The sequence below is a fragment of the Myotis myotis genome, unplaced genomic scaffold (genome assembly GCF_014108235.1).
Source record: "Myotis myotis isolate mMyoMyo1 unplaced genomic scaffold, mMyoMyo1.p scaffold_m19_p_4, whole genome shotgun sequence".
Classification (NCBI taxonomy): domain Eukaryota; kingdom Metazoa; phylum Chordata; class Mammalia; order Chiroptera; family Vespertilionidae; genus Myotis; species Myotis myotis.
In genome coordinates this window covers 10,199,546-10,216,285 of record NW_023416346.1, presented here as the reverse complement: position 1 = coordinate 10,216,285, position 16,740 = coordinate 10,199,546, and the positions used below count along the sequence as shown (strand labels likewise).

Genomic DNA, 16,740 nt, shown 5'->3' with positions numbered 1-16,740 from the left:
GCGGGCACATCCCCAGTGGGAAGTGTGCAGGAGGCAGCTGATCGATGTTTCTCTCTCATCGATGTTTCTAACTCTCTATCTCTCTCCCTTCCTCTCTGTAAAAAATCAATAAAATACATTTTAAAAAAATTTGTATTATTTCTATAATTAGAAAAAAACAAATAGGATGAATTGTTTATAAATCAGAAATGTACTATAACCCTTACTTGCCTGAATCACATCAGCTTAAATAAATGATATGTAAAGGAGTGGGCAAATGTAGGTTTATAGTTGTGAGTATGTGAAACAGTTTATTCTTGTGTTATTATTTATTAATACTGTATTATTTTCCATACAAATAACTCTAAACCTACATATACACAAACCCCTGTATATAAATAATACTACTAATACAAACCACACACATCATTTCTTATTTAAACTATCAAAAGGTGTTTTTTAAAATATATTTTTACAGAAATAGGTTCTAGAGACTGGGGAAGGAACTATTTTAAATCTGCACAAGTTCTGCCATATGACAGTCCTTTTTGCATGTTTACATCTGTCCTTGGCTACATTTTGTTAGAGTGAGAACAGTGAAGTCTCGGCTAATGACCTCAGTAGGAATGAAGCAGGAGGCACTATTCCATGGTGACCACCCAAAAGGCCATTTGCTGTGGAATTACTTTTGCATTTAGGGTTTGTTTAAAACTAGTCTTGACAATTTCAACCAGGGTTATCGTTCCCATCTTAGAGTTTCAGAAATGCATAGTATTTATTTTAAAAAGTACCTCATAGAATCAATATTTTGTGACACTGCCCTGGCTGGTTTTTCTCAGTGGTTAGAGCGTCCATCTGGGGACCGAAGGGTCACAGATCCGATTCCCAGTCAAGGGCAAGTTCTGAGACAACCGATCTAATGTGTCTTTCTCACATCGAACTTTCTTTCTCTCTCTCTTTTCCTCCCTTCCTTCCACTCTCTCTGTAAATCAATGGGGAAAAAATACCCTCAGGTGAGGATTAACAAAAAAAAAATTGTGGCACCACTTAAAACTCCAGCACTTCATGGTTCTCACACTTGAATGTGCATTCAAATCACCTGGAGATCTTGTCAAAACACAGACTGCAGGGCCCCACCCTCGAGGTTTCCGGTTTAGTAGGTCGCAGGTGGAGCCCAAGAATTTTAATTTCTAGCAAGTTCCCAAGTGATGCTGATGTTGCTATTCTGGGGGCCACACTTAGAGGACTAAAGGTCTGGATTTAGCTCATTAGGATAATGGGAATATACATACTGCTAGCCTGTTACTGCTCTACGGGTGTTAGAAACCAGCAGTTGGTGGATCCATGGGAAGTACTTTTTGTTGATCTTCAGAACAAGGAATGCTTTCTATTGTTAATATTTTTAAAATTCCTTTTTGTAGAAGCAGCTAATAATAATGGCTACCGTATCCTGAGTACCTACTCCTCTGCTAAGCACTTTATAGGCATTCCCTTATTTGTTCCTCACTATAATATTGAGATTCCCATTTTGCCTTGGGTAGGGGCTGAAGGCCCATGATGAAAAAGGTGGCTAAGATAAAGATGGCTCAGAGGAACACAATTGGAGAAAATTAATAATAATAATAATAATAATAATAATAATAGCCTAATATTGGTCTTATTTAATCCATGCAACCACTCAGAGTTAATATCTCACTCATAACCAAGTACATGCCAGGGTATAGGAGGGCTTAATCTCTACTGCCTCCCAGTGTTCAGAGTCTGTCTCAAGCCATCAATTAGGTAGATGGGGAGACTGCATTGTGAGTGGGAGGAGAGGCTACAGAGGAGAGGCTGAAGGTCAGCCACTACTCCCCATCTAAATATTTCTGAACTCTAGCTTTAATGATAGCTAAGGATCATATTTTTTTCTTTATGGAGATTATTTTTAGTATGAGAAAAGGACTCTGGTAGCTTTATCCAGGCCCAATCAATTTTACTTAGAGCCACTTGATTTTAATCATCTGTCGGTCTGCACAGAACATCTGGCAGATCCACTCCTGCTGGAGAAGCTGTAATAACTGGCCACTAATCATCTATGTTTAATGATACTCATTCCTCAGAGAGGTATCCAAACAGCTTTAGGTTCCTTACATGGCCTAACACAAGCAGAGCCTAAAAAAAAAAATCTTTTGACCAATTCTCACATTCCCAAACACATCAAATCTCGACTTTTGCCCCTATTACCAAATCACAGCATTGAAAGATTTCATCATACAAATTCAAATGTGGAGGTCATGGTTGAACCACACCTCCTGCAGCACACTGTTTTTGGTACTTATATATAAGAATGTTTTTCTTGTGAATAAAATCACATTATAGGTGCTTATTAAAAATAAACAAATGGGACTACATCAAATGAAAAAGCTTCTGCACAGCAAAAGAAACCATCCTCAAAATGCAAAGGGAACCCACGGTGTGGGAGAACATAATTGCCAATGATACATCTGATAAGAGGTTAATTTCCAAAATATATAAAGAATTTATACAACTCAACATCAAGAAGACAAAAAACCCAATCAAGAAATGGACAAAGGACTTCAGTAGATACTTCTCCAAAGAGGACATACAGGTGGCCAACAGACATATGAAAAAATGCTCAACATCACTAGTCATCACAGAGATGGAAATTAAAACTACAATGAGGTATCATACTTGCCAGAATGGCTATCATCAATAAATCAATAAACAACAAGTACTAGAGAGGATTTGGAGAAAAGGGAACCCTAGTACACTGCTGGTGGGAATGCAAACTGGTGTAGCCACTGTGGAAAACAGCATGGAGTTTCCTAAAAAAATTAAAAATCAAAATACCTTTTGCCCTAGGCAGTTTGACCCAGTGGATAGAGTGTCAGCCTGTGGACTGAAGGGTCTCGGGTTTGATTCTGATCAAGGGCACATACCTCGGTTGCAGGCTCCCTCCCAGGCCCAGGCTCTGGTTGGGCGCGTGCAGGAGGCAACCAATTGATGTGCTTCTCTCACATCAATGTTTCTCTCTGTCTTTCCCTCTCTCTTCTTCTCGCTCTAAAAATCAATGGAAAAATATCCTCAGATGAGGATTTAAAAAACAAACAAACACCTTTTGACCCAGCAATCCCACTTCTGGGAATATATCCAAAGAAACCCAAAACACTAATTGGAAAGAATGTATGTACCCCTATGTTCATAGCAGCATTATTTACAACTAGAGGCCCTGTGCACAAAATTCGTGCACTCAGCCCGGCCTGCACCCTCTCACAGTCTGGGAGCCCTCAGAGGATGTCTGACTAATGGCTTACAGTTGGACATCCTTAGCGCTGCAGCGGAGGCGGGAGAGGCTCCCGCTCACCACTGCTACTGTGCTTGTCAGCCATGAGCCCAGCTTCTGGCTGAGTAGAGCTCCCCCTGTGGGAGCACACTGACTACCAAGGGGCAGCTCCTGCATTGAGTGTCTTCACCCTAGTGGTCAATGTGTGTCATAGCAACCAGTTGTTCCACCATTCGGTCAATTTGCATATTAGCTTTTTATTATATAGGATAGCCAAGATCTAGAAAGAGCCCAAGGCCCATCAGTAAATGAGTGGATAAAAAAGCTGTGTACATTCACACAATGGTATACTACTTGGCCATTAAAAAAAAAGGAAATCTTACCTTTTGTGATAGCATGGATGGAAGGACCTGGAGATTATTATGTTAAGTGATATAAGCCAGTGAGAGAACGACAAATACCATATGATCCCACTTAGATGTGGAATCTAATGAACAAATAAACTGACAAACAAAATAGAAATAGAGACATGGATACATGGAACATACTGTCAGCTGTTAGAGGGGATGGAGGTGGGGTAGTCTGAATCAAAGTAGGTGGAGGTGGGCAAAATGAGGATGGAAAGAGACTGTGCATTGAGCAATGGGTGCAAGATGGGTGTGTAGATGATTTTTTGCTGAGCTGTACACTTGAAACCTGTATAGTTTTTTGAACCAATGTAAACCCCAATAAACTCAATAAAAAATAAAATAAAAGGCAGCCAAATCAGAAAAAGTAAGTAAAATTGTCTATTTGCAGTGACATGATCTTATATAAAAAATCTAAATACTCCACCAAACAATTTTTAGAGCTAATAAACAAATTCAGTAAAGTTGCAGGATAAAAAAATCAACATACAAAAATCAGTTGTGTTTCTACATTAACAATGGACTATCTAAAAAATAAATAAAATAATCCCATTTATAACTATATCAAAAACAATAAAATACTTAGGAATAAATTTAACCAAGAGGGTGAAAGTTCTGTACACTGAAAAGTACAAGACTTGGATGAAAGAAACTGAAACAGAAACTAATAAATTTATATAAATCCCATGCTCATTGAGAAGAATTAATATTATTAAAATGTCCATACAACACAAAGCCATCTATGGATTCAATACAATCCTATCAGGTTTGCAATGGCATTTTTTTTTTTTTTACAGAAATGGAAAAAAATAATCCTAAAATTCTCAGGAAACCACAAAAGACCTCAAATAGCCAAAAAAACTTAGAAAGAACAATGAAATGATTTCACTTCCTGATTCCAAACTATATTACAAAGCTATAGTAAGCAAAATACTGTAGTGTTAGCATGAAAATTGACATATAAACCAATGAAAGAGAATTGAGAGCCCAAAAATAAACCAATGGAAATACAATCAACTAATATTTGAAAGGTCAGCCAAGAATACTTAATGAGAAAAATATGGTCTCTTTAATAAATGGTGTTAGGAAAACTACATGTTCACATGTTTAAAAAAATGAAACTGAACTACCATCTTATAACACTCACAAAAATGAACTCAAAATGATTTACAGACTTAAATGTAAGACTTGAAACCAAAAGAGTCCTAGAAGAAAACATAGGGGAAAAGCTCCTTAACATTGATCATGGCAATGATTGATTTAAATATATATATATGTATATTACAAAATGATTACCACAACAAGGTTAGATAACACATCCAACACCTCACATAGTACCATTTGTGTGTGTGTTTGTGTGTGTGCATGTGAGTGTGGTGAGAGTTTTTAAGACCTACTCTCTTAGAAACTTAAAAGTATATAATACAGTATTGTTAACTATTGTCTCCATGCTGTACATTAGATCCCCAGAACTTATTTATCTTATAAATGGAAATTTGTACCATTTGGCAATGAATGTTAGGATATGACACCAAAGCATAATAAACAAAAATAAAATAAACAAGTAGGACTACAGTAAACTAAAAAAGCTTCTGAAAGGTAAAAGAAATTATAAACAAGTTGAAAACACAACCTATGGAATGGGAGAAAATATTTGCAAACTACCTATCTGATAAGGAGTTAACATCCAAAATCTATAAGGAATTCATACAACTCAACACAAAGCAAGAAAAAAGCAATTAGAAAATGGGCAGAGGACCTGAACAGACACTTCTCCCAAGAAGACATACAAATGGCATATATATATATATAGCTAATATGCAAACTGTCCCCACGGGAGTTCGACTGGGAGACCAGGAGTTCGATCACTCGCTATGACCAGGGGTGGCGCAAAATGAAGGAAGGCCCCAGCCAGCAACCAGAAGGCCCTGATTGGCCCTGATCGCCAGCCAGGCCTAGGGACCCTACCCATGCACGAATTTTGTGCACCAGGCCTCTAGTAGATATATGAAAAGATGCACAACTTCACTAGACATTTGGGAAAATGTAAATCAAAACTACAATGAGCCCGGCTGGTGTTGCTCAGTGGTTGACCCATGAACCAGGAGGTCATCAGTTCGATTTCCAGTCAGGGCACATGTCCAGTTTGCAGGCTCGATCACCAGTAGGGGGCGTGCAGGAGGCAGACAATAGATGTTTCTATCTATGCCTCTCCCTTCATCTCTCTCTAAAAAAAATCAAAGACATATTAAAACAAACTACAATGAGATACCATTTCACACCTGTTAAAATGGCTATTATCAACAAGAAAAGTAATAACAAGTGTTAGAGAGATTGTGGAAGAAAAGGAATCCTCATTCACTGCTAGTGGGAATGTAAGCTGGTACAGCCACTATGGAAAACAGTATGGAGGCTCCTCAAAAATTTAAGAATAGAGTTGCCACATGACCCAGAAATCCTTCTTCTGGCTATCTACTTGAAAGATTTGAAAACATTTATTCACAAAGTCATATGCAACACTATGTTCATTGCAGCATTATTCAAGGTGGCCAAGACATGGAAACAACCCAAGTGTCCTTCGATAGATGATTGGATAAAGAAGATGTGGTACATATATACAGTGGAACACTACTCAGCCATAAGAAAAGACAAAGTACTGCCATTTGCAACAACATGGATGGGCCTCAGGAATATTATGTTAAGCGAAATAAGTCAGTAATAAAAAGCTAAGGATTATGATTTCCCTCATATGTGGCATATTAAACTGAAACTCACAGAAACAGACGACAGTATGGTGGTTACCAGAAGGAAGGGAGATAGTGAGATGTAAAGGGTAAAAAGTGCCAAATATATGGTGATGGAAGATGATTTGACTTTGGATGGTGGGCATACAATGCAATGTACAGATGATTTATTATAGAACTGTACACTTGAAACCTATATAGTCTTATTAACCAATGACACCCCAATCAATTTAATTCATTAAAATAAATAAATAAAATCAATAAAAACAAAAGCACCACACCTATTCTTTTATGCTTCTTACCAGTGCAGAGAGGGAAAGCATCATTAATCATACCGTACTTCCTATGAAGGCATAAACTGGAAAACTGTTTCAGATGCTGAGCCAACCCAGACACTAGGATTGCTTCAGCCGCCATTTCAATCAAGCCTGCCCAGTAGACTGCTAGCCTAAAATCAACTCACTAGAGAAAGACACTTCTGAAGGGATTTTTGTAGTGCATTTCCATTTCTGAATGAAATCCACAGTTGAACTTCCTCTGACTTTTGATCGGCATTAAGAGAGCTCTTCTTGTGGCTCAGGAAAGGGGAATGAGAATGTAAAAGAGATGGGCACCAAAAGGTCGCAGCTATATCACACAAAAGAATCATTTTCTCTGGGTTCAGCCACAGCCAAGACTCAAAAGAAAATGCATAAGCCCTTATGACATCACCCTTATTTACCCCAAATGACCATAGAGTACATAAACTGGGCTAAACTGAGCTCACAGAGGCTTGATGCAGGCTGAGGGTTCTCCCAGGAAAATCCCTTGACAATGACAAAGAAGACTCCACAGACCTCTCCCCATATTGGCCACAATGACCTATGCTTTGTAAGGACAGTTGTGGAAAGCATCCTATTTTATATGGCATCAGAAATGGAATAATTCACATGCTTCAGACAGAGAGATAGTAGAGCAGGTGGAGAGAGCAGGCATTGAAGTTTGCCTGGGTTCAAGTCCGAACTCTGCAATTAACAAGTTGTGTGACCTTGGAAAAGTTACTCATTCAGCAAATGTTAACTGAGGTTATTTATTTATTTCAGGCATTTTGGAGACCTCAATGAACAAATCAGGTACAGATCCCTGCCTTTATAAAGTTTGAATTCTTGGGGGGGGGGGAATACAATAAACTTCACACAGTTTATACTATGTTTGAATGAAAAGTGCTAGGGAGAAAAGAAAAAGTAGAACAAGATAAGGGAAATCAGAAGATTAGATGGAAGCGAATCAACTTAACCTCTCCGGCCTCAGTTTCCACATCTGAAAAATGGGTATAATAAGTGATTTATAAAAGTGGAGTGCTTAGCACATAGGACATGCTTCATTAATTTAAACTATTGTTATTACTGCCCCATGATATCACTTGGCCAAAGACTGTTTCCTACCAAAATGTCATTAGTCCCCTAGAAAAATACTTCCTCAGTTCATCTTTTTTGTGGAAATAGTCACAGCATCCCATCCCAGAATAAGGCAGAGTTCAGGAATGACCGAGGAGAAGAAGCCAGCTAGACTGGGTACCACTTGTGTAATGATCCCTATTATATAGAGGATAAATATAGAAACTCAATACTATATGTATAACTTATCTATGAAATCCGTTTCCTTCCTCGATGAGTGACACCTCATCACTCTTCCACTTAACCATGACTCCATTTATTGATGCTTTCCTTTAAACAACTCTTTACTTGTTTTACTAGTGCCTTATTTCCAAGTCCCCTGCCTTCATTCAATGGCTACAGAAATTATAATCTTAAGGAGTTCAGAGGTTGTTTTTGGCTTGCGTCCAGGGTCAAGCCTTTCATAAGTTTTAATTTCATTGCTAATCATTATTGAAGGCTCTTCGTGAAGTAGGAAGACTGCACTAGCTTTCTGTCAAATACACTTGGGGAGAAAGCTTAAGAAACAGCAAGAGAAAAATGTTGAAAGAAAGCAATAAAGGAGAGCCCTCATTCCAGAAGTCATATTCTCTAAGACACTAGAGATGCCAAGAAGGTAGAAATGCTCAGATACAGCTTCCTTGAGCTCCTTAACTTCATCCATTTATTCTATATATGTATCTTTCAGGGTGGGGAGTGGGTGGAAATGGGGAGATATTTGTAGAATAGTATATGAGAACCATCAAAGAAAGGGAATCAGGGAAGGAATTAAGGGAGACAATGAATCCAGCCGGCATGGGTCAGTGGTTGAGCATCGACCTATGAACCAGGAGGTCACAATTTGATTCTGTTGTGGGCTCCATCCCCAGTAGGGGGTGTGCAGGAAGCAGCCAATCAATTATTCTCTCTTATCATTGATGTTTTGATCTCTCGCTCCCTCTTCTTTCCTGTCTGAAATCAATAAAATATATTTTTAAGAGAGAGAGAGAGAGAGAGAGAGAGAGAGAGAGAGAGAAAGAGAAAGAAAGAAAGAGAATATGAATACAAACCAGAGGTCTTAAACCAAATTAAACTCCAGGGACCAGCATTACAAGAGAAAAAGGAAAAGAAAAAGAGAATACAGGGACACAAACATTTGCCATGTGATAGGGTTTAAAGCATGAAGCTCAAATGGACATTTGAGGACTGAAGCTCAATCTCTCCCCTCCCCTCTTTATTTAAAAGCAATAAGTTATGGGGATCTAATATACAGCATAGTGACTATAGTTAACAATACTGTATTATATACTTGAAAGTAGCTAAAAGAACTAATGTTCTGCCCTAGCTGGTTTGGCTCAGTGGATAGAGCATCTGCCTGCAGACTGAAGGGTCCCAGGATTGATTCTGGTCAAGGGCACACGCCCAGATTGCAGGCTTGCTCCCTAGTAGAGGGCATGCAGGAGGCAGCCGATCAATGATTCTCTCTCATCACTGATGTTTCTATCTCTCTCTCCCTCACCCTTCCTCTCTGAAGTCAATAAAATTATATTTTTAAAAAAAGAACTAATGTTCTCATCATAAAAAATAAATGCTACTTATGCAAGGCGATAGATGTGTTAATTAACCGTATATTGTAATAAAAGTTTTGCAATATATATGTATACCAAATCATCATGTTACACACCTTAAACTTACACAATGATATATATCAATATTATCTTAATAAAGCTGGAAAAATTTTTTTAATTTATTGTTTAAAGTGAAGAACTATAACCACACCAAGCTGGTGCTCACCCTGTTTCTCAATCCCCCCGGCTTTCCGAGCTCTTTTTAGGAACAAACAGTTTCTGGCCCTTTGGTCATAACACTGATTTCTGGCAGAACACAAGGCCACGGGATGGCGGGGGAGAGAAGGCTTCCTAATCAACCCCCCGCAGAATGGACATGAGAGTAATTGTTTTTCACTAGCCCTTTCATCAATCCTTATTATTGCATTCCATTGGGCCACCTTTTCTCTCATAAGCACTCTATTGCAACAGAGATCATCTTCCTCTCAGAGTCCCTGGCTGGCTCCAACTCATCACACCTGTCCCTGCCATGTCCGGCTCCATGTGAGCACTCAAACTTGCAGTCAGATCTCTTTGGCAGATGCTCCACCTCAAACTGCCAAAGACACACCGCACCAGCTTTAGTTTTAGAACAAAAGCACGCTGCAGTCCAAGGGAGAGAGCTAGAAAAGCACAGAGTAAAGACACAAAGCAGGAAAAACTGCTGCTCAAGATACAACCTGACCACGAATTAGATAGATAGGTTCAGGTTTAATCAAGTGTATTTGGTAACTTTTGTGGGGGATTAGCTAATGGAACAGCTTCTCAAAAGGGATGGGAAAGGATGGATGCTTGAATCCAAACTCTTCCACTTATTATCTGTGTGACCTTGGGTATGGTACTTAACTGGCCTGTGCCTCCATTTTCACATCTGAAAAAAAGTTATATTGAGTGGCCGGTGGGGGGGTGGGTAGGGGGGGAAAGAAGACATATGTAATAGTTTAAACGATAAAAAATAAATAAAATAATTCTTATTTTTTTTAAAAAGTTATATTAATAGTATTTACCTTATAGAGTTGTCACGAATATCCAATGGAACCCTGCCTGACACAAGGTAAGTAAGTACTTAGTAAGTGATGTAATTATGGAAATGGTAGCTTTGGACTCTGCTTACCCAGGTACCATTTCAGCCCACTAAAGCTACATCTGGTGAACTGAAATATATTTTAGATCATAATGCCTGCCCTCGAGACCTGTAAGAGTTAAAGCCACTCCGAACTCCTGTAAATGATAAAGCCCACCTCTGTCATCATTATTATAGCATCACTTCAAAATACATAAGCAATAAAGACTCCTTTGATTAGTCTGTCAGCATGGTAAAGAGACTTTTCCTGTTGGCTCCCAAACCTACTCCCATTCACAAAAATTCTCCGAAGATGCCCCTTTATGTATTTGTCTTGTTTCTATCTTTAGATGAGAAAAATCAAGACTCTGAGGCTCAGAAAAAGAAATTCACCTAAGCCAGTGGTCAGCAAACTCATTAGTCAACAGAGCCAAATATCAACAGTATGACTGAAATTTCTTTTGAGAGCCAAATTTTTTAAACTTAAACTATATAGGTAGGTACATTGTTATTAACTTAATTAGGGTGCTCCTAAGCTGGCCTTTGCTAAAAACGTCCTCAATCTGATTGAGGTACATTCGCTGAGGTCGACCCCTTCCAACTCTCCCATCCTCAACTCATGCATGAACCCCGCGCACCTCCCCCCCCCCCCCCCCCCCCCCCGCGCTGCATATCCCGCGGCCTGCACTGCGTCTCCCGTCGCCTGACCGACCGACACCCCCCACTTCTTCTAACGCCACTTCTTCAAAATAGACTCGCCCAGGCCGAAAACCGACTTCTGTGCATGGGCCACGAAGTTTCAATCGCACTGTATGTGCGCGCCCGCACGTGGTATTTTGTGGAAGAGCCACACTCAAGGGGCCAAAGAGCTCGTGAGCCGCGGTTTGCCGACCACTGGCCTAGGCCCTTAAAGTCAGAGTTACTAGAAGAAATTGTATTGCACAATGGTTAGGTTACTGAACCATTGGGTTTGCAATCTGGCCTAGTTGTTATATGATTTGAGCAAGTCACTTAATCTCTATTAGTCTCAGTTTTGTCATCTGAAATATGAGGATAATAGTCGTAGCCACCTCCTAACATTAACTGAAATAAAGTCATTAATGCATTAAGCATAGGACCCAGCCCACGGTAAAAAAAAAGAAAAAGCATTAAATGTTTGTCCTGTGGCTTAGAGGACATAAGTAAATATTCGCAGCCATAGTGGCATTGTCATCATTAGGCCCCGTAGTTGACTCAATGAGGATCTTCCAAAGAAGTCCACATCCTAATCCCTGGAACCTATGAACAAGTTACTTTATATGGCCAAGGAAACTTTGCAAATGGGACTAAATTAAGGATCTTGAGATGGGGAGATTGTCCTGGATTATCCAGATGCTTCTTATATAATCAAGAGTCCTTATTAGAGAGAGAGAGACGAGTCAGAGAAGATGTGACAACAAAAAGAGAGGTCAGAAAAATGGGACTATGAGCCAAGGAATATGATTAGCCTCTAGAAGCTGAAAAAGGCAATTAAATAGATTATCCACTAGACATTCCAGAAACAATGCTGTCCTGCCAACACCCTGATTTTAGACTTTCTGAACTCCAGAACTATAACATAATAAATGTGTGTTGTTTTAAGCCAAATTTGTGGTAATTTGTTAAAGCAGCAATAGAAAATTAATATAGTCTTTTTCCATGTTTCCTGCATAAACATACAAGTGATTAAATGAATCCCTTAGAGTCATGATAATGATTCTGTCATGAAAGAGTATTTTTCCCTCCAAGAAAGAGATGACCAAATCATACTGTGGAATGTCCTTGAAATAAATAGACTAATTTTTATCTTACTCAAGCCAGAAGTACTGACCTGAACCAAACCACTTTGGGCTCCCTCAGAAATATGACTCTGAAGCCGTGACTTTCCACCTTGGTTGCACATTTGGATCACTGGGGAAGACTTAAAAACACTATCAGTGCCCAAAAGGCACCCCAGACCAATGGCATCAGAATATCTGCCAGTTGGGACCCAAACATCACTATTTTTTAAATCCCCATGCCAGGTGTTTCCAAAATACAGCCAAGATTGAGAACCACTGCTCTAAATTTTTTAAAACAAATCTATCAAGGTCCTTAGGCAGTCTTCACCCCTCCAAAGAATCATCGCACACACCATTCATTAGCTACCCAGACCTGGGACGTTTTGAAGCCTCAGTCGCTAGCCAAAAAATTAAATAAATTATATATATTAAATATATATATATATTAAATATATATATATATATATTTTCTCCAGTCTGTCTTAGTTTGTTCAGCTGCTATAACAAAATGTCACAGAACTGGGTGGCTTATAAACAACAGAATTTTATTTCTCACAGTTCTAGAGGCAGAGATGTCCAAGATCAAGGTGCCTGCATAGTCAGGTGAGGGCCCTCTTCTGGGTTCATGGTTGGTACCTTGTCCTCACATGGTGGCAGAGCTAAGGATCTCTTTAGGGCCTCTTTTGTAAAGCACTGATCCCATTTTTGTTCATTCAACAGCTTTTTATTGAGCTCCCACTATGTGTCAGGGTCTCTAATCCCACTCCTGAAGGTTTCACCTAAATGACATAAGTACCTCCCAAAGGCTCCACCTACTAATGCCATTACCTTTGAGGGTTAGGATTTTAACATATGGATTTAGGGAGGTCAAAAACATTCAGAGTATACAATGGTCAGGATTTATATATCTTCACTCCTCCCTAAAATAAATAGACCCCTCCATTCCTTCTCTCCCCTGGAGCTCTGCATACCCCCATAGATTTAGCACAATCTTACATATAACACCCTCAATAAATATTTATTGAATTAACCTGACAGTGTCTGTTGCCATTTTGGTCTCTATCACCTGCTGTGTTACAGAAAAGATCCTTCCTTGGAAACTGTGAACTCCCAACTCACATCTGTGCCAAATAATCTGGAACAATCAATGTGAAACATATGTTGGATTTCTGGAAAGAAGGGATGTTAAGGCCAATAGCAGAGTTACAACATGACAAAAAGTGCTGGTCCTTGTTTGTAAGTACATTTTAAATATAAATCAGTTCAATCTAACCTGGCTTAACATATACTGAGTGTCTACCATATCATAGCAGGGCACTCCGTTAGTCTTTGTGGAAGGACTTAGATATCATCGCTGTCCTTGAGATACTTTCAGTCTAGCAAGGAGGGATGAGGCAAGTATATTTATAATTGTCAGGCAAAAAATTGGATAAATGTCACAGGAGAAGGGGATCAGGAAAGGCTTGGAGACAGGCCTTACAAAATTTGTAAAATTTTTCCAGAGGGCTTAGCTACCTGGAAGTGGGGGATGCTGCTGGAGGATCAAAAATAACTATCACTCAGTGTGACTGTGCTAAGAACTTTTATGCACTAGCACACTTAATCCTCACATCCCCATGAGTTAGGTACAATATCATCATTCTGAGATTCTGAAAGGCTAAACAGCTTAAGGTCCTACACAGAAAGTAGAAGAAGTAGGACCTGAACCCAGGTTTGTCTACTTACTCCAGTGCCTTTGCTCTTTTAAAAAAATATATACTTTTAGAGAGAGAGAAACATCAATGATGAGGGAGAATCATTGTTTGGCTGCCTCCTGTACACTCCCTACTGGGGATCAAGACCACAACCCAGGCATGTGCCCTTGACTGGAATCAAACCTGGGACCCTTCAGTCTGCAGGCCGATGCTCTATCCACTGAGCCAAACTGGTTAGGGCCAATGTCTCTGCTCTTAATCGCTACATTATGTTACTTTCCTTGATGCTCTAACTGACCCTCTAACTGCACATATTGCAATCATTCACTTGGAAATCTTCTCTCTGTCAGAAATGGCTCATGACAACCAGCTCTTCTTAGTGACCCATAGAATTCTCCATCATGTATGCCACATGTTCATCTAGTCAAATTCTCATCTCAGGAGGTCTTCATGCAGATGGACAGCCTTTGGCAGACAGGGTTGCCCTGGAACACCACAGGAGGATATAGTGACTATTCTTAGAAAGCCAAAATATGACAATTACAAAGTTAGAGTCCAATAGAGCAGGTGTATAAGCTACATTAGCTGGATGGAGAAACTAATTATTTTAAATCATGCTTTTTTTCTTTTAACAAATGTATTGAATTTATTCGGGTGACATGGTTAATGAAATTATATAGGTTTCAGGTGTACAACTCTAGAATACATCCCCTGTATATTGTACTGTGTTCACCACCCCAGATCAAGTCTCCTTCCATCACCATTTATCCCCCTTTATCCTCTTCCACTTGACCCCACCCCCTTTCCCTCTAGTAATCACCATACTGTTGTCTGTGTCTATGAGGTTTTTTTTGCTTAATCTCCTCACCTACTTCATCCAGCCCCCTAACCCCTCATCCCTCTGACAGCTGTCAATCTATATGACCCTGAGAAAATCACTTAACATTTTTAATTAAATTTATTGGGATGACATCTATATATATAAAAGGCTAAGTGACTAACCATACGTACATCTGACCATCCATCCGACGACCAACCGGTACATATGACGCACACTGGCAATTTAAAAATAAATGTTGACTCACGCATTATTAATAAATCACAAGGACAAACTCTAGACAGAGAGGAATATTCCTACCTGAACCTTTTTTCAGTTATATGTTGCTTTCTCTCGAGTTCGAAGAGCATGTGTGTGACATTAAATTAGTCAAGCACTCTAAAAGTGTTTTTACTCTTAATGTGGTATACAGGGAGATATTAGAATAAGTTTAATCAATTTATCAGTCATTGTTTTTATTAATGTTGTTTTTATATCATGTTTTGGTTGTTTTTAAATCATGTTGTTATTGTTTACTTACTAATCAATTTATATATTATTTTCATATACATTTTACTAATTTTCTTTCATCTCTCACACCTCTATTATAGAGAAAGGGCAAATAGCGATATTAAAATATTTTGTATTTGAATTTTATAATACTATATTATATATACTATTTTGACATGTAATTTTTTGCAGTAATGTAATTACCACACAAATCTTTCTTCTAATTAATTTCCTTTCAATGTGCACAAATCCATGCACTAGGCCACGAGTTGGTTAATAAAATTATATAGGCTTCAAGTGTACAATTCTATGAGGCATCATCTGTATATTGTATTGTGTGTTCACCACCCAAAGTCAAATCTCCTTCTGTCACCATACACTTGACCCTCTCTACCCTTCATTACACCCTTATCTACCTTCTCTTCTGGTAACCACCATATTGTTGTCTGTGTCTATGAGGTTTTGTTTGTTAATTTGTTGCTTTCAGTTTTCTATCCCACATATTTTTTTAAATATATTTTATTGATATTTTACAGAGAGGAAGGGAGAGAGATAGTCAGAAACATCGATGAGAGAGAAACATCGATCAGCTGCCTCCTGCACATCTCCTACTGGAGATGTGCCCGCAACCCAGGTACATGCCCTTGATCGGAATCGAACCTGGGACCATTCAGTCCGCAAGCCGACGCTCTATCCACTGAGCCAAACCGGTTTCGGCTTCTATCCCACATATTAATGAAATTTAAAGCCACATGCAAATGAATGAAGCTAGACTATTACTTGTCCCCATATTAAAAAACTGGCTCAAAATGGATCAAAGACCCAAACATAAGTCCTGAAGCAACTTTCAAGTATGCATTACAGTATTACTAACTATAATTATCATGCAATACATTACAGCCACGTGATTTACTTATTTGATAACTGGAAGTTTATACCTTTTGACTACCTTCACCCATTTTGCCATTCCACACCCTGCTTTGGTAACCACGCATCTGTTCTCTGTATCTATGAGGGTTCTTTTTAGATTGCACATACAAGTGAGATCATATGGTATTTGTCTTTCCCTGTCTGACTTATTTCATTTATCATATGCACTCAAGATCCACTTACATATTTCTTTCTTGTTATGGCTAATTTATTTATATACACACACACACACACACACACACACACACACACACACACACACACACACAAGGCCTGGTGCACAAAATTCATGCACGGGTAGGGTCCCTAGGCCTGGCCTGTGATCAGGGCGAATTGGGGCCTTCCAACTGCCGGCCAGGACCTCCCTTCCCTGACTGCCAGCTGCCAGTGGGGCCTCCCTTCCCTGGCTGCTGGCTGCCAGCCAGGGCCTCCCTTCATCCCATGCCACCCCCTGGTGGTCAGCACACGTCATAGCAAGTGATTGAACTCCTGGTCTCTCGGTCAAACTCC

At 39.3% G+C, this 16,740-nt stretch overlaps 1 protein-coding gene and 1 long non-coding RNA gene across 4 annotated transcripts in view; both read right to left on the bottom strand.

The window, feature by feature from the left end:
- KLF8 (Kruppel like factor 8) overlaps window positions 1-16,740 on the bottom strand; it is a 75,118-nt gene that overhangs the window by 48,049 nt on the left and 10,329 nt on the right. The gene's annotated exons all lie outside the window — the stretch shown is intronic.
- Window positions 10,424-15,030, bottom strand: LOC118654161. The gene is made up of 4 exons (XR_004966978.1): window positions 14,976-15,030; window positions 14,272-14,458; window positions 13,311-13,414; window positions 10,424-10,457 (listed from the first exon to the last, which is right to left on the bottom strand). It is a non-coding gene; the product is annotated as an uncharacterized LOC118654161 (long non-coding RNA).